The 22312-nt window shown below is 38.9% G+C and overlaps 1 long non-coding RNA gene across 1 annotated transcript; it reads right to left on the bottom strand.

Moving 5' to 3' along the window:
* Positions 1–20779: 20779 nt before the first annotated feature.
* On the bottom strand, positions 20780–21562 carry LOC122137282. The gene is made up of 3 exons (XR_006154739.1): positions 21255–21562; positions 21006–21109; positions 20780–20876 (listed from the first exon to the last, which is right to left on the bottom strand). It is a non-coding gene; the product is annotated as an uncharacterized LOC122137282 (long non-coding RNA).
* Between the last annotated feature and the right edge of the window lie 750 nt (positions 21563–22312).

Genomic DNA, 22312 nt, shown 5'->3' on the forward strand with positions numbered 1-22312 from the left:
GGTGGAGATCTTCATGCTAGATCTTTTAGCATCAATCACATCTCCCATGAGACTAAAAAGAGGACTCTACCAGTGGTCCATGGAAGATGGAGAGGGCCCCTCTGATAACCTGGCTGAGAGCTGGATACTTCCCCAAACTCATGACATGGGCCCACCACTTCACAATGTCATCTCCATCTTCATACTTGGCCAGGTTGGGGTCCACATTGTACCTAATGATCTCCTGGGTGATGTCACTCTCTAGGGGGCACTAAATGTTTCATGATCCTAGCCAAACTCCTTCAGCTGAGTAACAGCCTGGGAATGGCCCTCACCACAGGATCAATAGAGGACAAGGCCTGTAGGGTCTTACTTTTGAGAGGTAGTTTGTTCTGCATGTACTTGCCACAAGCTGTGTATGCCTTGGTCACCTTCCCAATAAAAATCCATGATTATCTGCAACACACATACCATACAAAAAACATGTTTAAACTGAGTTCATACTCAGGTTTCATGGCTGCAGCACAATGGCAAGTCATATCAGCATATCAGATCATGTTCGATCATATTACTTAACTGTTTATGTAACATTTATGGTGACATCATGCAGTACTGTAAAATCAGAATAGGAAAATTTCCAAATCTTTACTTTTCTAAACAATTAATAAAAATACATTGTTAAATTTACAAGATGTTCAAACACTCTTACTGGTCTACATATAAATGTACAAAACATCAGTCAATCAAAATGGAAAGAGTAATTACAATACATGTTCCATTTGTCCCATATACTGTACTTTCGTGATTATGCGGTTGCATTTTTTTAACCAGTAGGTGGCAGTATGACCTAAGGGATACTGCTTTTCTGAACCGCTAATGATAAAATGGAAAGAAAATTTAAAAAGTAGTTAACTTTATTTAAAATACTAACCGGATGCTTTGGATGGGCTGCAATCAGGTCTTCTGCGACTTTCCCAACGTAAAATCGGGGAGTGAAGTGTGTTATTGGCCAAGTCCAATGTCTAGCCATTTCTTTGGCGACATCTTCAGATGCTCAGGCTTGATGATAGCAGGCAAGAAAGTTGATGAAACACTTCAAGTTGCTTGTCATGAAGCTTGTGAACCAAGGTTTTACTTCCCTTCAAAGAACATAAAAAATGCATTTTTAGAACTGACTGAACTTGCTGTTGTTTTTCAATAGACATCAGAATCATCTTACTTCTATGCTGAGTTGCATACACTGTATAGAAAAATACTCACTTGAAAGGCCATCACGTATTCCTTCAAAATTGGGAGGACCGGAGGACACCAAGGTATATCTTACACTACTAGCAACACTCAAAACAGTTAATAAACAAGTTAGAAATAGATTTTTCATTAAAAATGAAATGCATGTTCAGATACCTGATCTGGTGCCCATTGATGGTCTGTGTGGATGTCAGCAAAGAGCTGCTCCAAGTAGTTTTCAAAAGGTTCAGCAAATCTCTTTGCAGAGTTGTGGATGTGATGCCAAGAGTCACCATCCACATCGAGCAGAGTGGAACAATGCCTCTCTCGTATCCTTGTCTCCAGCCCTGATTTGCTCCCGCGCATCACGTTGCATGAGTCTAGCATTATGCTAATTAGGTTCGACCAAGGAATGTTCTTTTTCTGAAAAAAGTCTCACATCACCCTCTCCAAACTAGCTGAACTGACTTTCGCAACTTCAAGGGAGCCCAGGTTTTCAACCACAACATCATTGAGCTCTTTGTTGAAGTAGCTGACCAACATAGAAAGGACCTTCTTATTACTGCTGGAGGTACTCTCATCCACATTCAGAGAGAAGGTGTATTGTCGTAAGTTGGAGAAAGTTCTCTCCGCAAATGTATGGCCCATACCATACACCATTTTATAAGAAGCTGCAGTGCGGGAGAGTTTAATTTGGCTAAGGGCTGCCTTGTCTGCAGCTAGACACTGACTTAACTCCACCAACACAGGTGCTATTGTCAGAGGTAGAGAGTGCTCAGCAATAACTGCCAGGACCATTGCCTAGTGAATAGAGAAAGAAAATACATAAATTACTCATTTAATGATTCATTTTAAACTAATTTAGTTCATCTCCATTTGCTTTGTCTTCATTATGTACTCATTTCCATAAAAAATATTTTGGTTTACTAGTCTTCAACAAACACACACACACGTAGTGTTTTCATGTTTTATGGGGACTTTCCATAGACCTAATGATTTTTATACTGTACAAACTGTATATTCTATTCCCTTACACTAACCCTATCCCTAAACCACCTTAGATTTTCAAGAAACATCAAATTTTACATTTTCAAAAGAACATCATTTTTTTGATTTATAAGCCGTTTTTTCCTCATGGGGACCAAAAAATGTCCCCACACACGAACAAGGATTTCGGATATTGCCATCCTTATGGGGTCCCCATAACGTAGGGTTTACCAGGCCACACACACACACACACACACATACCTCTCCATTAGCAATGCGATTACACATAGGCACTGGAAGCTTAACACTTTCCCTGATCTTTTCTGCTGCTGAGGCCTGGTTCTGAGTAGCTGGTAAAGGATCTTCCTTAACGGAGGAGTTGTGCCACACTTTGAGTTGTTACGATTGAGGTCACTCTGTTTGTGTGTATGGATGTCTGACAGTGTGCATACAGGGCATGCACCCCTCTGCTACTGTAGTTAATTTCCTTCATGCAGAGAGTGCATTTAGCACAACCCTTTTTTTCAATTTTCTGAAAAAAGTCAGACAGTATGAATGTGTGTTTTGACGGCATGGACCTTGATTGTAGTTTCAAGTTTCAGCCAAGACCAATTCCAACTGCATTTACAGCCTCTATCCATCTGTTGCACAAGAAGTGCCTCACTTTCCTCAATTTCCCTCATTCTGCAAATGAATACAGAGTTATTTTTGCAAAACTGTATCATAACGGAGTTCAAATAGTTCACTCTGCTCCTTTCCACAATGTCTTGTTTATATGCTGCAATATTTCTCGCCCACTCTGGGGTTGCCATAAAATGTAGAATGTTATGGGTCCATCTTCAGCAGTCTATTTGTGTCAATATTACCTGATAAAAAAGGACCTCCTTAAAAATAGCAAAACCAGCTGGTGATCACCTAAGCCCACCCAACAGTTCCTTGAAATTGGAACTAGAATTAAATTGTATAGTTTGTATATAAACACTGATGTCTACAGAAGCAATCAAAATAGAGAAAAGCACCTTTTGAAAGTAACATGGAGCATGAAAGAACAATTATATCGATTGCATTGTTACACCGCTAGGTGGCGACAAGTGACTTAAATGTATTTGTTATTGAATCATTCAAGAGATTCGTTCAAAAAAACAGTGATTCATCCATTAATGAAACAAGCAAAGTACCGGTATTTATTATATTAATATATTGCTATATAATACTAAATAAGATATGTATTAATATTAGGGCTGGGAATCGATTAAAAAAATTAACTAATTAATTGCACAATTTGCTGTAATTAATTGCAATTTCCTCCAAGCTTGTAATCATCAATAATTAAACTTAGAATCACCGGGAAAAAAAGGAACAGAAAATAGCCCTATATTAAAATAATATTAAACATCAATATATCAATGTATTATTCTTTTTCAATAAAAGATTTTTTTTTCAAAAAAATTTTTTTACTAATTTTTTTACTATACTAATTATAAAAAATAAACTATAGTCCTAAAAAAGCTATTATTTTTCCAGAGCATGTGATCAGAGAAGGTCATTTTAAAGGAAATAGTTCACCCAAAAATAAAAATTCTGCCATCATTTACTCTTCCTCAAGTTGTTCCAAACCTTTATGACTTTCTTTCTTCTGCTGAACACAAAAGAAGATATTTTGAAGAAAGTCGTAACCAAACGACTGATGGACCCCATTATTGACTTCCATAGTAGGAAAAAAAAATACTATGGAAGTCAATGGGGACCAGCAACTGTTTAATTACCAACCTTCTTTAAAATAAATTTTTTTTGGGTTTAGCAGAAGAAAGGAAATAATACAGGTTTGGAACAACTTGAGGGAGAGAAAATGACAGATTTTTCATTTTTGGGTGAACTATTCCTTTAACATTGTTGCCCAGCATGACTATACCAGCTCAGCAAACAGAAGTCTACAGAGAATGTCACCTTATTTGAGCAGACTTTGCTTTTCCAGTGCTTGATCGATACATGATTGGAGCGTTTGGGCCGTGAAGGACAGAGCAGAACGCGCAGCGCAAACACGGAGTCCGACATTGAGCAGAGAGCGCAGCGCGCCGACACCTATGGCCGACACACACAAAAAACAAACAAACAAAAAAAAAGAACAACGGAACACACAGAACAGAGACTCACACAACCCGATCAAAAGGAGCGGAAAAGACCCGCTCATGAAAGATGCGCGAGAATGAAACCCGATCCACATATTTTTCGGCTTTTCAATACCAGCCGCAACAGGAAATCATTAAAACGAGGCAAAAAAAAAGTGCTGCGTTAAATGCGTTTTTTTTTAACGCATTAAACATTTCAAATTAATCGCAAAGATTAACGCGTTAATTCCCCCAGCCCTAATTAATATTAATAAAACATCCTAACTATCAGCATTGGCGTGTTCTACCTCTTTTACTGACGGCTTAGAAAATGAAACAGGTAACGTTAGCACCACAACCATTATTTGCACTCGCACAAATTAGCAGTAACTTACTCCTGAATATATTTTTAGGTTAACGTATATATCGACGGATTACATTTTTCACGAGCACATGCGACCAAAATGGTTGTAATTTCGAGCCTAACAACTTTTTCTATGTAGCTACAGTCATCCATAATTTTTGATAGCACTAACGTTAGGTCTTTACATGTGAACTTGATGTAGCTAAATCGTACTGATAGCAGGTTACACACAGACACACAACATATTACCTCGGCCTAGTTAAAATGCTTAATAAATAACATGACTAGTAGATTACATAACATTATAAACCAAACATATCCTTACCTCCAGTCATTGATGATCTCACCAGTTTCCAGTAAAACGGGAAGGCGCGGCGCCGAACTCGGGTCTCAGGGAGAAATAATGCTGCAGTGGCAGATATACCGCAGCGAGAAGAAACATATTGGTTCACACCAGCGCGCATACCGGTGCTGTTTTGGCGCGCAGTGTTCTGATTTGCTCATTTACTTTTTTGGTGGAGGCAATCCTGAATTACTGATGGTGAAATTATAATCCGACACTCTCAGACTCTCAGACACACCCCCCCCCACCCCCCCCCGGAAAAAAAACTCTTCGGATCTGCACGATTCACACAAGTCACCCAGACGGCCGTGAAAAAAGCGAGAGCCGCCGAAAAGCACGCTGTTTGCACCCCTGTACATTTAATTGCTATAACGGTGTTGTAATCTGAAATGACACAAATGGACACATGATAAAATGGATATCTACCATGAATAGCTGGGTAAGAAGGGTTTAGGACAGGTGTGGTGAACTCTGGTCCTGGAGAGCCGCAGCAGAGTTCTGCTCCAATCCTAATTAAAGCTAACCTGCCTGTAGATTTCTATTAACCCTTCAGACCTTTATTAGCTTGTACAGGTGTCATAATTAGGGTTGAAGCAAAACTCTGCAGGGCTGCGGCTCTCCAGGTCCGACATTTGCCACCCCTGGTTTAGGAGCATACACTGTGAAAAGTCAGTTTTTTAATAACCTAGTAGGGCTGGGCGATATGGCCTATAAAAAAAATAAAAAATCCCAGATTTTTTCACAAAAAATCTGATTTACGAATTTAAATCGACCCCCCCCCCCCCCCCCCTACTTAAAATCAATATTCAAATGACAATGTAATTGTTCAAAACAAGTTATAACTTCATTTTGTTTTGATTTTACCTTCTGGGATTTGATCGGGATTTCCCTCTTGAGGTTAAAGTGCAATCACAAACAACAAGCCAAAAAGACAAGATGGCAGGCCCTGCCATTGTAAACAGTGAAAATGTTACATAACATAAAATGTAACATGACATTCTACTAATTCTACTACATTCTTACTAAATGTTTGTAAGACTGTCAGAGGTCTTCACTATTTTTTTTTTCATGGGAGCTGTACTGATAGGGCTAAGTCAATCAGAGAGACACTTTAACTGGAAAGTATCAAAAGTTACATCTAGTCACAAAATAGCATGTCTTTTTTTCAATCTGTCATCCCTGATATGCAATGCAATTCAATACAAAAGGGCTATCATTCTTTCATCATTTACCAGTCAAATTTGTAAGTGAGACAAGATGATTTAGACAGATAAATTAATATACTATAATGAATGCTAGTTAGTTATGTTATAATAGTTTACAAATCTTTACATACTAACTGTTTTAGTTTTTTTTTCAATTTGTGAAATTACTTATGTAAGGATATGTAAATGTAAGGATTTTAAAGGGTTAGTTCACCCAAAAATGAAAATTATGTCATTAATGACTCTACGAACTTTATTCAGCATTCAGCATTGTCTTCTCTTCCGTGTCTGTTGTGAGTGCGTTCACAGCACTGCAGTTTAGTGATATCCGGTTCGCGAACGAATCACTCGATGTAACCGGATCTTCTTGAACCAGTTCACCAAATCGAACTAAATCGTTTTGAAACGGTTCGCGTCTCCAATAAGCATTAATCCACAAATGACTTAAGCTGTTAACTTTTGTAATGTGGCTGACACTCCCTCTGAGTTCAAATAAACCAATATCCCGGAGTAATTCATTTACTCAATCAGTACACTGACTGAACTGCTGTGAAGAGAGAACTGAAGATGAACACCGAGCCGAGTCAGATAACGAACGAAACATTGACTCGTTCTCGAGTCAAGAACCGGTTGCATCGGTTTTCGGATCACCAGTAATGGGAAGTTCAGTTATTTTCCCCGAACTGGTTCTTTCGGACAGTTCGATTCAATAAACCAGTTGAAGAAAACGGTTCACCAGTTCTTTTGCGCTCGACGTAATGACTTCATTGGCGATGATTGCCCTTGATTCAAGCCTTTGATTTACCCGCGCTCATAACATTAGCAAAGAATCAGTTCACAATCAATCAGTCTGCTTCACGTTGAATCATGCATGCGCAGTATCATCAGCTCCTCGGTTCTCGAATCGGATGCGTCCGACAGAAACGGTTCTTGACTCGAGAACGAGTCAATCTTCAATCTATTTCAAACGATTTAGTTCGATTTGGTGAACTGATTCAAGAAGATCCGGTTACATCGAGTGATTCGTTCGCGAACCGGATATCACTAAACTGCAGTGTTGTGAACGCGCTCACAACAGACACGGAAGAGAAGACAATGCTGAATAAAGTCGTAGTTTTTGCAATTTTTGGACCAAAATGTATTTTCGATGCTTTAACAAATTCTAACAGACCCTCTGATGTCACATGGACTACTTTGATAATGTTTTTATTATTATTAGACATGGACAGTATACCGTACATACATTTTCAATGGAGGGACAGAAAGCTCTCGGACTATATACATCTGCCAGATGCAAAAGACGACATCGCACAGACATCTCCGCGACGTACGTGTGCTATCTGGGTTACGTTTCGCCAGATTGCCCTTCATTCAAGCCAGACAGTGTTATTCCTGCTTCCTGCTTGCCGTGCTGCTGTTTTGTGAAAATGCAGGGAAATAGTTAGGCTGACAGAGAAGATTTCAGAATTAGAGACACGCATCCAAACTTTAATTGAGGACAGTAAGAATGTGAGGGCTCTAGATACGGCTTTGGATGCGTCTAACTCAGGGAGTCCTGTACATTGTTCGGTTTCGGTAACAGGGCCTTTGCAGCAGGGCAACTGGGTGACTGTGAGGCGGCATAGTCGTGGGTCTAAACACCACTCTTCTGTTCCGATCAAAACATTAAACAGGTTCTCCCCACTCAGTGATGCACCCACTGAGAAACCTGATGAAAGTGCTCTAGTTATTGGCGATTCTATTGTACGGAACGTGAAAATATAGACACCAGCCACCATAGTCCAATGTTTACCGGGAGCCAGAGTGCCTGACATCTTAGCAAAATTTAAAAGTGCTGGCTAATGCTAAATGTAAATACAGTAAGATTGTTATTCACGCCGGTGCTAATGATGTTCGACTTCGCCAGTCGGAGATCACTAAAAATAACATTAAAGAGGTGTGTGAACTTGCAAGCATGATGTCAGACACTGTAATATGCTCTGGTACCCTCCCTGCTTACCGTGGTGATGAGATACATAGCAGATTGTCATCACTCAATGGCTGGATGTCTAAGTGGTGCCCGCAGAATAACATAGGTTTCATAGACAATTGGACAAGCTTTTGGGGCAGACCTGACCTGTTGAAAAGAGATGGTCTTCATCCCTCCTGGGGTGGTGCTGCTCTTCTTTCTAGAAATATGGCACATAGTCTTATGGTTTGTACTTGACTAACTGGGGCCCAGGTCAGGAAGCAGACAGACTGGCTAAACCGACCGTCTGCTAGCCGCCTCCAGTCACAGAAGTCAGTTAATTCTCAGCACATAGAGACTCTTTCACCTAGATATCACACTATAGAGACTGTGTCTGTTTCCCCGGGCTAGAAAATACAAAAAACGTCCAAACCAATTTAAGAGTAACAATTTAATTGCGGTTCAACAAATAAAAAAACAGATGCAATACGGATAAAAAAAAAATGATAAAACTTGGCTTATTGAATATCAGGTCCCTTTCTACGAAAGCACTTTTTGAAATAATATGATCACTGATCATAACCTAGATGCACTCTGTTTGACAGAAACCTGGCTAAAACCTGATGATTACATTATTTTAAATGAGTCTACACCCCAAGATTACTGTTATAAACATGAGCCACGTCCAAAAGGTAAAGGGGGAGGTGTTGCTTCAATTTATAACAATGTTTTCAGGATTTCTCAGAGGGCAGGCTTCAAGTATAACTCGTTTGAAGTATTGGTGCTTAATATAACATTATCCAGAGAAACAAAAATGTTAATGATAAATCCCCCTGTGATGTTTTGTACTGGCTACTGTATACAGGCCACCAGGGCACCATACAGACTTTATTGAAGAATTTGCTGATTTTTACATCCGAGTTAGTGCTGGCTGCAGATAAAGTTTTAATTGTTGGTGATTTTAATATCCATGTTGATAATGAAAAAGATGCATTGGGATCAGCATTTATAGACATTCTGAACTCTATTGGGGGTTAGACAACATGTCTCAGGACCTACCCATTGTCGAAATCATACTCTAGATTTAATACTGTCACATGGAATTGATGTTGATGGTGTTGAAATTATGCAGCCAAGCGATGATATCTCAGATCATTATTTAGTTTTGTGCAAACTTCATATAGCTAAAACTGTAAATTCTTGTCCACTTCTTGTTACAAGTATGGTAGAACCATCACTTCTACCACAAAAGACTGCTTTGTAAGTAATCTTCCTGATGTATCCCAATTCCTTAGCATATCCAAAACCTCAGAACAACTTGATGATGTAACAGAAACTATGGACTCTCTCTTTTCTAGCATTTTAAATACAGTTGCTCCTTTACGCTTAAGGAAGGTTAAGGAAAACAGTCTGACACCGTGGTGTAATGAGCACACTCGCACCCTAAAGAGAGCAGCCCGGAAAATGGAGCGCAGCTGGAGGAAAACAAAACTAGAAGTATTTCATATTGCTTGGAGGGAAAGTAACCTATCTTACAGAAAAGCATTAAAAACCGCTAAATCTGATTACTTTTCGTCTCTTTTAGAAGAAAACAAACATAACCCCAGGTATTTATTCAATACAGTGGCTAAATTAACGAAAAATAAAGCATCAACAAGTGTTGACATTTCTCAACATCACAGCAGTAATGACTTTATGAACTACTTTACTTCTAAAGTCGATACTATTAGAGATAAAATTGTAACCATGCAACCATCAGCTACAGTATCACATCAGACAGTGCACTATAGATCCCCTGAGGAACAGTTCCACTCATTCTCTACTATAGGAGAGGAAGAATTGTATATACTTGTTAAATCATCTAAACCAACAACATGTATGTTAGACCCTATTCCATCTAAGCTCCTAAAAGAGGTGCTTCCAGAAGTCATAGATACTCTTCTGACTATTATTAATTCCTCATTGTTATTAGGGTATGTCCCAAAATCCTTCAAACTGGCTGTTATTAAGCCTCTCATCAAAAAACCACAACTTGACCCCAAAGAACTAGTTAATTATAGACCGATCTCGAATCTCCCTTTTCTTTCAAAGATACTAGAAAAGGTAGTATCCTCACAATTATATTCCTTCTTAGAGAAAAAATTGCATCTGTGAGGATTTCCAGTCAGGATTTAGACCGTATCATAGTACTGAGACTGCTCTCCTTAGAGTTACAAATGACCTGCTCTTATCATCTGATAATGGTTGTATCTCTCTATTAGTGCTATTGGATCTTAGTGCTGCGTTCGACACTATTGACCACACTATTCTTTTCCATAGACTAGAACACTTTGTTGGCATTAATGGAAGTGCATTAGCATGGTTTAAATCGTACTTATATGACCGCCATCAATTCGTAGCAGTGAATGAAGAGGTATCACATCGTTCACAAGTGCAGTATGGAGTACCGCAAGGCTCATTACTAGGGCTGTTACTCTTCACGCTTTACATGTTACCCTTGGGAGATATCATCAGGAAACACGGTGTTAGCTTTCACTGTTATGCTGATGATACTCAGCTATATATTTCATCGCGGCCTGGCGAAACATACCAATTTGAAAAACTAACGGAATGCATAGTCGATATAAAAAACTGGATGACGAGTAATTTCTTACTGCTAAATTCTGAAAAAACAGAGGTGTTAATTATAGGGCCTAAAAGCTCTGCATGTAATGACCTAGAACGCTGTCTAAGACTTGATGGATGCTCTGTCAATTCTTCCTCACCAGTTAGGAACCTAGGTGTGCTATTTGATAGCAACCTTTCCTTAGAAAGCCACGTTTCTAGCATTTGTAAAACTGCATTTTTCCATCTCATAAATATATCTAAATTACGGCCTATGCTCTCAATGTCAAATGCAGAAATGTTAATCCATGCGTTTATGACCTCAAGGTTAGACTATTGTAATGCCCTATTGGGGGGTTGTTCTGAACGCTTAGTAAACAAACTCCTGTTAGTCCAAAATGCAGCAGCTAGAGTTCTTACTAGAACCAGGAAGTATGATCATATTAGCCCGGTCCTGTCAACACTGCACTGGCTCCCTATCAAACATCGTATAGATTTTAAAAATCTTGCTTATTACTTATAAAGCCCTGAATGGTTTAGCACCTCAGTATTTGAACGAGCTCTTGTTACATTATAGTCCTCCACGTCCGCTCCGTTCTCAAAACTCTGGCAATTTGATAATACCTAGAATATCAAAGTCAACTGCGGGCGGCAGATCCTTCTCCTATTTAGCGCCCAAACTCTGGAATAACCTACCTAACATTGTTCGGGAGGCAGACACACTCTTGCAGTTTAAATCTAGATTAAAGACCCATCTCTTTAACCTGGCTTACACATAACATACTAATACACTTCTAATATCCAAATCCGTTAAAGGATTTTTAGGCTGCATTAATTAGGTAAACCGGAACCGGGAACACTTCCCATAACACCCGATGTACTTGCTACATCATTAGAAGAATGGCATCTACGCTCATATTAGTCTGTTTCTCTCTTATTCCGAGGTCACCGTGGCCACCAGATCCAGTCTGTATCCAAGTCAGATGGTCACTGCAGTCACCCGGATCCAGTATGTATCCAGCCCAGATGGTGGATTAGCACCTAGAAAGGATCTCTACAGCCCTGAAAGACAGCGGAGACCCGGGACTAGAGCCCCAGAGACAGATCCCCTGTAAAGACCTTGTCTCAGACGACCACCGGGACAAGACCACAGGAAACAGATGATTCTTCTGCACAACCCTGACTTTGCTGCAGCCTGGGATTGAACTGCTGGTTTCGTCTGGTCAGAGGAGAACTGGCCCCCCAACTGAGCCTGGTTTCTCCCAAAGGTTTTTTTTTTTTGCCTCCATTCTCTCACTGATGGAGTTTTGGTTCCTTGCCGCTGTCGCCTCTGCCTTGCTTAGTTGGGGACACTTCATTTACAGCGATATCGTTGACTTGATTGCAAATTATTGCACAGATACCATTTAAACTGAACTGAGCTGCATGATGACATCACTGAATTCAATGATGAACTGCCTTTAACTGTCATTTTGTATTATTGACACACTGTTTTCCTAATTAATGTTGTTCAGTTGCTTTGACGCAATCTTTTTTGTTTAAAGCGCTATATAAATAAAGATGACTATCATCAGCTGCTCTACTCGTGTTCATCTTCTATTTACTAGAAACTCAATTTGTGAATGTGTCATTGTTAACTATAAATACAGCACAGATATTTCATAAATCATCCCTTATTCCTATTAAACAGAGTCTTTAGACTCTTAATTATTGTCCAACTTCCCTGGAAACCCCTTTGGCCTATAATCTCACATAATCTACAAATTAACAAAATATACAGATTAGATACATCCATCTTTAAAAAAAAAAAAATCAAAATAAAATATAGTTATTTTATCACACTTTTTGATGTTTAACAAAATACTTAAAAAATTACACGCATATGCGCAGTATCATCAGCTAATCGGTTCTCTAATCGGATGTGTCCGAAAGAAACAGTTTTCGGTTCCGTGTACTGGTGATCCGAAAACCGATGCAACCGGTTCTTGACTCGAGAACGAGAACCGCTCCAGCAGTGGGCATGTATGTTCATCATCTGGCTCGGCTCGGTGTTCATCTTCAGTTCTCTCTTCACAGCAGTTCAGGTCAGTGTACTGTTTGAGTAAATGAATTACTCCGGGATATTGGTTAGGTGAACTCAGCGGGAGTGTCAGCCACATTAAAAAAGTTAACAGCTTAAGTCATTTGTGGATTAATGCTTATTGGAGACGCAAACCATTTAAAACGATTCAGCCCGATCACTAAGAAGAACCGGTTAAATTGAACGATTCGTTCACGAATCGGACATCACTAGCAGAAAACATTTGAGAGAAAACTGGATTCGTGGCTGTATATAGAGCATACAGGTCTTAAAATGACAGCATCCTAATATTAAACATGCTGCCGCTTGTCCTTAAAGGGATAGTTCACCCAAAAATGTCAAATGTCATTATTTACTCACTGTAATGTTGTTTCAAACCTGTATTAATTTCTTTATTGTGCAGAATACAAAATAAGATATTTTGAAAAAAAAACGAATGTGGATAACCAAACAGTTGCTGGTCCCCATTGACTTCTAATGTAGAAAAAACATATATTAGTCACTGTGGACCAGCAACTGTCTGGTTACCCACATTCTTCAAAATAACTTTTTTCAACAGAAGAAAATCATTAGGGTTTAAAACAACTTGAGAGAGTAAATGATAACAGATTTTTTGGGGTAACAGTTAACTATCCCTTAGATAACAAAACACAAAGAGAAAAATCACCCACTGCTCTTGACTAAGAACTTTAACACAGTAGCTTTATTAAGAATCAATGCATAATTTATACAGTGAAGTCTAGTGTTTTATTGTTATATTTGTTCATTTAGTTTTGTACTTGAATGCTACTGTTAAATACACCTAAGGTAGCTGAAAAAAATAAAGCACTGTTGATTTCATTTGTATAATGTGTAGCCAGGGTTTTATAATTATAGAGGTCCCAAATTTGAGGTGGTTGGATTGTTTTTAAGACATTTGAAGGCCAAAAAAATGGATAAGAAATAGCTTCAAAACCATGTCAGTTGGGAGTAGAGTTTTGTCAATATCTGCTCTCTCATCTCCACCACACTTTAAAAGAATTGAGTATTTGACAGTTTAGAAACAACAAAAAATGTGAACGAAGTTACTCACAATGACAGCCAGTTTGTGTGTGTGTGTGTGCGCGCTTCAGGTAAGTGCACTCAGAAAACGATCTATTAGAAGTTTAAACATATAGCTTTAAAACGTGTGGAAATAATAAACTTTAATGATGAAAGAAGAACTATGAAAATAATAATTGACACGCAATATTTGTATGTAATAATGTATATAAAGTTTCAAGTTATTTGCATTTGTAATTGTTATATTGTATAAACTTGGAATGCATAGTCGATATAAAAAACTGGATGACGAGTAATTTCTTACTGCTAAATTCTGAAAAAACAGGTGTTAATTATAGGACCTAAAAGCTCTGCATGTAATAACCTAGAACACTGTCTAAGATTTGATGGCTGCTCTGTCAATTCTTCGTCATGAGTTAGGAACCTAGGTGTGCTAGCAACCTTTCATTAGAAAGCCACGTTTCTAGCATTTGTAAAACTGCATTTTTCAATCTCAAAAATATATCTAAATTACGGCCTATGCTCTCAATGTCAAATGCAGAAATGTTAATTCCATGCGTTTATGACCTCAAGGTTAGATTATTGTAATGCTTTATTTATTAGCCCGGTCCTGTCAACACTGCACTGGCTCCCTATCAAGTCCAAAATGCAGCAGCTAGAGTTCTTACTAGAACCAGGAAGTATGATCATATTAGCCCGGTCCTGTCAACACTGCACTGGCTCCCTATCAAACATCGTATAGATTTTAAAATCTTGCTTATTACTTATAAAAGCCCTGAATGGTTTAGCACCTCAATATTTGAACGAGCTCTTGTTACATTATAGTCCTCCACATCCGCTGCGTTCTCAAAACTCTGGCAATTTCATAATACCTAGAATATCAAAGTCAACTGCGGGCGGCAGATCCTTCTCCTATTTAGCGCCCCAAACTCTGGAATAACCTACCTAACATTGTTCGGGAGGCAGACACACTCTTGCAGTTTAAATCTAGATTAAAAGACCCATCTCTTTAAACCTGGCTTACACATAACACACTAATACACTTTTTGGGGCCTGGAGAAGTTTTGTCATGCCCTCCTACATTAACCCTCTGGAGTCTAAGGGTATTTTTGGGGCCTGGAGAAGTTTTGTCATGCCCTGACATTTGTGCTTTTTTCAGTTTCTTATAAATATCTAAATGGCTAAAGTCTAATCTCACTGTAATCAGCACAAACTAGGCTATAATAATATGTGAGCAGCATGTATGTACATGATTGTGTTTTTGAGAAAAAAAATGTTTATGCGTGGTTTAGTGAAAAACTAAAAATGTTAAATCACTTGAATAAGGCAATAAAACACATACAGAAAATTGGTTCCCAGGAATTTTGAGAACTGGAGCTTGTAGCCTAGAATTTTTTTTTTCTAAATGATGTGAAAATCATCTTGTTTACTCACTTACAGAAAACAATATATTGATTTGAATTTTCTAAGACACTTTTTGTTGGTAAAAGTCATATGCGAGTATGGCGTCAACTATCATGAATTCACACCTGAGAAGACAAAGGCCTGCATAATGAGCTGCATAATGAGCCATTCAGTCAGCTGTGTCACTGAGAGGATGAGTTACAAGAAAGAATGTGAGGACAAAATAAATCTATATAATTTTATGTTTGTAGTTTATTTAGAATATATTTAATTATCCCACAACATAACTTAATATTCACTTGTGAGTGCAATTAAACAGTTTATTAGGAATAATCAAAGCTGACTTTCAAACTGAATTTTTTGCATCATTACTCCAGTCACACAATCCTTCAGAAATCCTTTTAACAATCTTATTTTCTACAAAAAAACATTTATTGTTATTATTATCATTATTATTATTATTATTATTATTATTATTATTATTATTATTATTGTTATTATTAATGTTGAAAAGAGCTGAGAATATTTTTTTTTAGGTTTTTTAGGGGGGATAAATTGAAAGAACAGCAATGATTGTTACATTTGTTACAGTTACATTTATTGTTACATTTATATTATTTACATCAAGCTTTTGAATGGTATAGTAGTGTATATTGTTATTGAAACTTCATAATATTTCACTTGATTATACATTTAGTCAGGAATTATAGTTTGGAAAAAAGTCTTTGGAAAAAGTCTAACTAGTAAAATGTTTACACGTTATGTGAAAACTAGTACAAGTATATAAATAAATAAAAAGAGACTTACTCATGTTTATGATCTCTGCTGAATAAAGTGCTTCATTCTTTTTTCTGAGGAAATCCAAATCTCAAATCCTCAACCACATGACATCTTTTTGGGGTGATTTATGTCTTATTCTCTCTCATCGCGAAGCAAACAGTAAAATAATAAAAACTTGAAGAACAGTCTCACTGCGTTGTCTTCTGTTGTGTGGGCGTATTCAAAAGCCGCGCGCTTCAGTGAAACATTTGAATCTCAAAAGCGCGCTCGTCGCGGGGGCGTGGTCGCATTAGAAGATAATGAAGGGAGACGTGAAAAACTGACATCGCGTGGTTTTCATATGGATTACTTTATCACAGAATATTTGTTTTCAGCAGCACTTGTTTAGTTTTAAAAGTAGACATGTCAGGCTTTCTATAGATATCTCTCTCATGTCTCTTCGTTGAGTATTCACTGAGTTACAGTTCATTTTAATGACGCATTTGTATCTGAAGATCAGCGCAGACAAAGGCTGCAGACAGCACTCCGTGTTTGTTATCTTTATTTTATAAGTGCACAAAGTTTTGTTGTTATTATGTCTGTATACAAAAAAAAGTAGAACCCTTTACAGATTCGATTGATGTATTGCACTTATCTGTACGATCAAAACTGAAAGTGTAATTTAAGTTCTTTTCGGGGTTATCAGGAGAAAATACCCCAAAACGCGTATACGCGTTAATCGACTCCAGAGGGTTAATTAGGTAAACAGGAACCGGGAACACTTCCCATAACACCCGATGTACTTGCTACATCGTTAGAAGAATGGCATCTACGCTAATATTAGTCTGTTTCTCTCTTAATCCGAGGTCACCGTAACCACCAGATCCAGTACGTATCCAGATCAGAGGGTCACTGCAGTCACCCGGATCCAGTATGTATCCAGCCCAGATACCACATCAGCACCTAGATAGGACCCCTACAGCCCTGAAAGACAGCGGAGACCAGGACAACTCAGACGACCACCGGGACAAGACCACAGGAACCTGTTGAGTCCTCTGCACAATCTGACTTTTTCCTGCAGCCTGGAATGGAACTACTGGTGTCGTCTGGCCAGAGGAGAACTGGACCCCCGACTGAGCCTGGTTTCTCCCAAGGTTTTTTCTCCATTCTGTCACTGATGGAGTTTTGGTTCCTTGCCGCTTTCGCCTCTGGCTTGCTTAGTTGGGGACACTTCATTTACAGCGATATCGTTGACTTGATTGCAAATTATTGCACAGATACTATTTAAACTGAACTGAGCTGCATGATGACATCACTGAATTCAATGATGAACTGCCTTTAAACTGTCATTTTGCATTATTGACACTGTTTTCCTAATTAATGTTGTTCATTTGCTTTGACGCAATCTTTTTTGTTTAAAGCGCTATATAAATAAAGGTGACTTGACTTGACTTATATAAAACTTAAATAAACGTTGTGATCTCTTTATTATAGCCCTTATAAATTGCTAAAAAAAAAACAGGAAGTGCTGTTATGACAAAATTTGTCTATTTTCATTTTAAAATGGAAAAATTAGACAAAAGTTTATTAGTTTGCCTGCTTATTTTAACAGAAGATTTATGTTGACAGCATATTTGACTCGGCAAGGGAATGTCTGCCCAAGAAAGTGAAAGTCCTATATATTTTATCACAGGTTATGAGGATATGGCTTCCAGGAGTTATTGGACTAAGCACCGGCACACATTAAGAATCCTGAATTCTTTTGATTCATCATCTTCAGTTCAGGAGATTAATGGAGGTGAAGGTTTGGGAGAAGTTAATCCTGAATCCAATCTGGATGTCAATGATGAGGAAGATGATATTTTATGGATTGCCTAAATTCATTTGATGACTGTGGCAACAGTAGTGATGAAAGTGATGCAGTTGAAGATGGTGATACAGACTGTAGTGATGAGAGTGATACAGTGGAAGATGTTGACAGTAGTGATGAGGGTGATACAGTGGAAGATGAATATGCAAAACTATCAAAGGTGCTGTGTGAGTGGGCTCTGATGAATGATGTGCCACAGAACACCCTCTCAGATCTTCTTTGTGCACTACAGGAGTTCCATCCAAATTTACCAAAGCAAGCTCACACCCTGCTACAAACCGCAAAAATAGCAGCCAATGTTAAAAACATCAAAGGAAGTGAATATATACCTTTCTGGCATTCTCACTTACCTGCTGACAATTTCACCTCTCTTCCACGATGTTAGCAACGCTATTGGCCTCCAAATTAATGTTGATGGGTTGCCCTTGTATAAGAGCTTTGCTTTGCAGTTGTGGCCAATTTTGGGCAAAGTGTCATTTGCAGACGAAACCTTTTGTTATTGGAATTTTTTGTGGCAATAGCAAGCCTCTGGATTTGGAGCAGTATTTGTCTGACTTTGTCCCAGGAGATAGCTAGCCTTGAGCGAGGCTTTGTGGTAATAGGATAGAACTTTGCTTTAAAGATTGACTGCTTCATTTGCGATGTTTCTGCAAGATCGTTTATTAAAAACATTAAGGGACACCATGGGTACTTTGGGTGTGAGCACTGCAATCAAGAAGGAGTCTATGTTAAGAACCACATGACTTTCCCAGAGAAGACGGCTACACTCCGCACAGATGATCAGTTCTCTAGACAGGAGGATGAGGATCACCACAGGGGCAACCCTCCCCTTGCACGGATTAACATAGGCATGGTTACAATGTTCATTCTGGACTACATGCACCTTGTTTGCCTCAGAGTGACTCGAAAATTGATACGTTTTTGGATGAAGGGGGATTTTTCTTGTAGGTTGGGCTCTCATGCAGTGATGGCTATCTCTGCAAGATTGCAGCAGCTAAGGCAGTATATGCCAATTGAGTTTCAGAGAAAGCCAAGAAGATTAGCAGACATTGACCGGTGGAAAGCCACTGAATTCCGCCAGTTCTTACTTTATACGGGTCCAATTGTTTTACTAGACATCCTTTCCTCTTCCCACTACAGAAATTTCACGAATCTCTCAATTGCCATGTACTTGATGCTCTGTCCTGCCTTGTGTATTACTGTGACTACGCTGATGCTCTCATGAAACATTTCTTAAGCGAATTTGAACAGTTGTATGGTGCTGATGAATTGGTGTATAATGTGCACGGTTTGACTCATTTGGCTGATGATGTTAGGAGGTATGGAGCTTTAGATGGAGTGTCAGCTTTTCCATCCGAAAACTATATGAGGAAATTGAAAAAAGCTTCCCGGAAACCACAGTTTGTTCTTAGAAAAATATTTAACCAAATTACACTTGAAAGGACATTTATTACATCAAAAAACACTCATGTGGTCCATCAATACCTAACCTGCCTCACTGCACCCAGTATAAAAAGGCATTGCCACAACTACTGGGGACAATTGCGTGATGGTTCAAGGGAATTTGGGACTGGTACAGAACATACTATGTGATGAAAAGGCCAACACAAAGTACATCATTTTCAAGAGGTTTTCAAAGCTAGATTCCCTTTACTCCAGTCCTCTAGATTCAAAAGACATCAGTGTTTATAAAGCAAGTCATCTAGAAAGTACAGACCCAAATTAACTACCTGTCAGATATAACAAGAAAATATGTTTTTGATCCACACAGACACAGAATGGGCAGCCATTCCATTTCTCCGCAGCTACTGAGTTTTTTTTTTCTTCTTTCTTTTTTTGTATATGTAAATGTCTTCCACCAGCGAGCCACCTTCCACCAGCGAACCACCCTCCACCAGCGAGCCACCTTGCACAAGCGAGCCACCTTCCACCAGCGAACCACCCTCCACCAGCGAGCCACCTTGCACAAGCGAGCCACCTTCCACCAGCAAACCACCCTCCACTAGTGAGCCACCTTGCACCAGCAAACCACCCTCCACTAGTGAGCCGCCTTGCACCAGCGAGATGGCCCTGTACAACACTGTGGAGTTCCCAGATTACTCAATAGGGATTGTGAGCAGCAAATGGCTTAATGAGGACTCCTCCATATCTCTGTGGCCACCTTATACTGACCCTGGTAAACACAAGGCAGCTTTGTTGATGCATGAAGTTCCTGGAGAGACTTGGAAAGCGCATGAAATCTGTGTTTTGGGCACAGCAGGGGGGGGTATTGCACAAAAGCAAGATAAGGGATTAAGCTGGGATTTTCCAGTTATCCTGGCTGAATTTAGCCCTGACTCGGTTGCATGAAGGGAGGCTAAATTAATCTACATTAAGTTACTATGGAGATTTACACACTTTGCAGCTAGCCTGCTCCGGAGCAGGCTAACAAAACCAGGCTAAGATTAATCTTAGTGATTTATCAGTCAGTTCTTCTGTCAAATCCTTCTAGAAATTAATGTTTTACAGTCACTCCATTGTCTTCTGCAAATGTTGCATCATTTTAATTATCATGCATTAAAATACGACATATACTGTCAATCATCTAAGTATCCCTATTTTAGTGTTGTTATGAAGACTGTTCATATTGCTGTTAGAGGTTTGATGAATGCATATATTATTGCAGTTGTTTGAGATTATAAGAAATGGCTGATGAAGTTGCAAATGTGGTTTAATTTAAGTCCATGACGAGGTCAATATGTAGTGTATATATAGGCTTATTCTAAATAAATGTTCCATTTGTTAGTCTCTTTCAACTCGAATAAAGGAATACTAAAATATATTTTGAAAATGGTTCTACTCTTTGAGGATGGCAACAACCTTATAATTATTTTTAGTAAACAACAAAATACCTTTATATGTTCTGGATCATCTGATTCTTCTTTTGAAGTTCTATCCAAACCTGTATGAGTTGCTTTCTTATGTTGAACAAACATAATTGACATGACACCTCTTTACACAAAATTGACATGACACCTCAAGCCTTCTGGAGTCCAGTGACACGATCTCATCATCGGCAGATGCTTTACACAAAATTGACATGACACCTCAAGCCTTCTGGAGTCCAGTGACACGATCTCATCATCGGCAGATGTGCCTTCCCTCTGCCATATTCAATAGAACTTGATAGTTTTGACAGGACGTGCCAAGCCTATGATTTTAATAAAGAGAAGTCACCAGCGGATCATAGTCTGGTGGCTCCAGAAGTGTAAGTGCCTTACCTTGCAGTGTCTGGTAACACAAAGTCAGACAGTCCACATAACAAAATCTAAATACTTGACACGGCAGTAATGTACCTTGTATGAAGAGGCCAGTCTCTCTTGCTGGGCCAGAGTCAGTGGCTATCCCTCACTGTGTCCCTTCCATCACTGGCTTCCCTTTATTCAACTCCAGGGCCAGCTCCTCTGCTGTGGTCAAGTCTTGGGTTGGAGGGCCACCCCCGTGCCAGATATATGAGCCTTTTTTTTCAATGGTAAAATCAACACAGACAATAAAATATGGCAGCAGACACTATTCACCAAATTTTTTTTTTTTTTTTTTCACACATCAAGTCACTTACCAGCCTGCAAAATGTTCTTGTACTTGCTGCCAGGTCCTTTTTTGGCCAGACAAACTTGTTCTTTAAGAAGGATAGATAGATAAGAGAGATAAAATAAATAAACGATTAGATCAAATTATCAGATTAGATTAAATCAATTAAATAGAAAACTAAAAACCTAAATAAAAATAGATAAAAGAGACATGAGATAGATTAAATAGACAGATAAAATTAGCAAAATAGATCAAATACTGTAGATACGTATAGTGGATAAGTGGGTAAGCCTGGCAGACAATAGCGGACCAACTGAATGCATAAGTAGTCCATCCTTACAGGGCCCGGTTCCCCAAAACGTTCTTATCGCTAAGTAGTTCTTAACCTATTCCTTAAACTCTCTCTTAATGTTATGGCACGATTCCCGACACGTTCGAACGCTAAGTATATCTTCTGTAAGTCACACTTTCGTAAGGTTGTTGGTCTGGACCATTCGTATGCTCTCTCTTAGCGTTGTTTGAGCTCGAGACGCTAGTCGCCACCACTTTGCAGCAGTCTTTAGAAATCATCGCAGTGCAGTACAAGTCAAACTATGGTATGTTGACAATGTTGTGGCTCAAAAAATGATTTTATGTTATGGACATTTTAAAGACTAATAATAAAACATGTTCGCAATGGATTCAGGCCCAGGGGGTGCTGTCTAGAGCATTTTAAATGGGGTTGCCAGTCTGGGGCACTGGCTCAAAAGAGGTTGGCGGGGGGGACATCTGCATGTTTATGTTGTGATTCACTCTCGAAGTAGCAGTGATTGACACAATGATG

This window comes from Cyprinus carpio, chromosome B4 (assembly GCF_018340385.1).
Source record: "Cyprinus carpio isolate SPL01 chromosome B4, ASM1834038v1, whole genome shotgun sequence".
In the NCBI taxonomy this organism is placed as follows: domain Eukaryota; kingdom Metazoa; phylum Chordata; class Actinopteri; order Cypriniformes; family Cyprinidae; genus Cyprinus; species Cyprinus carpio.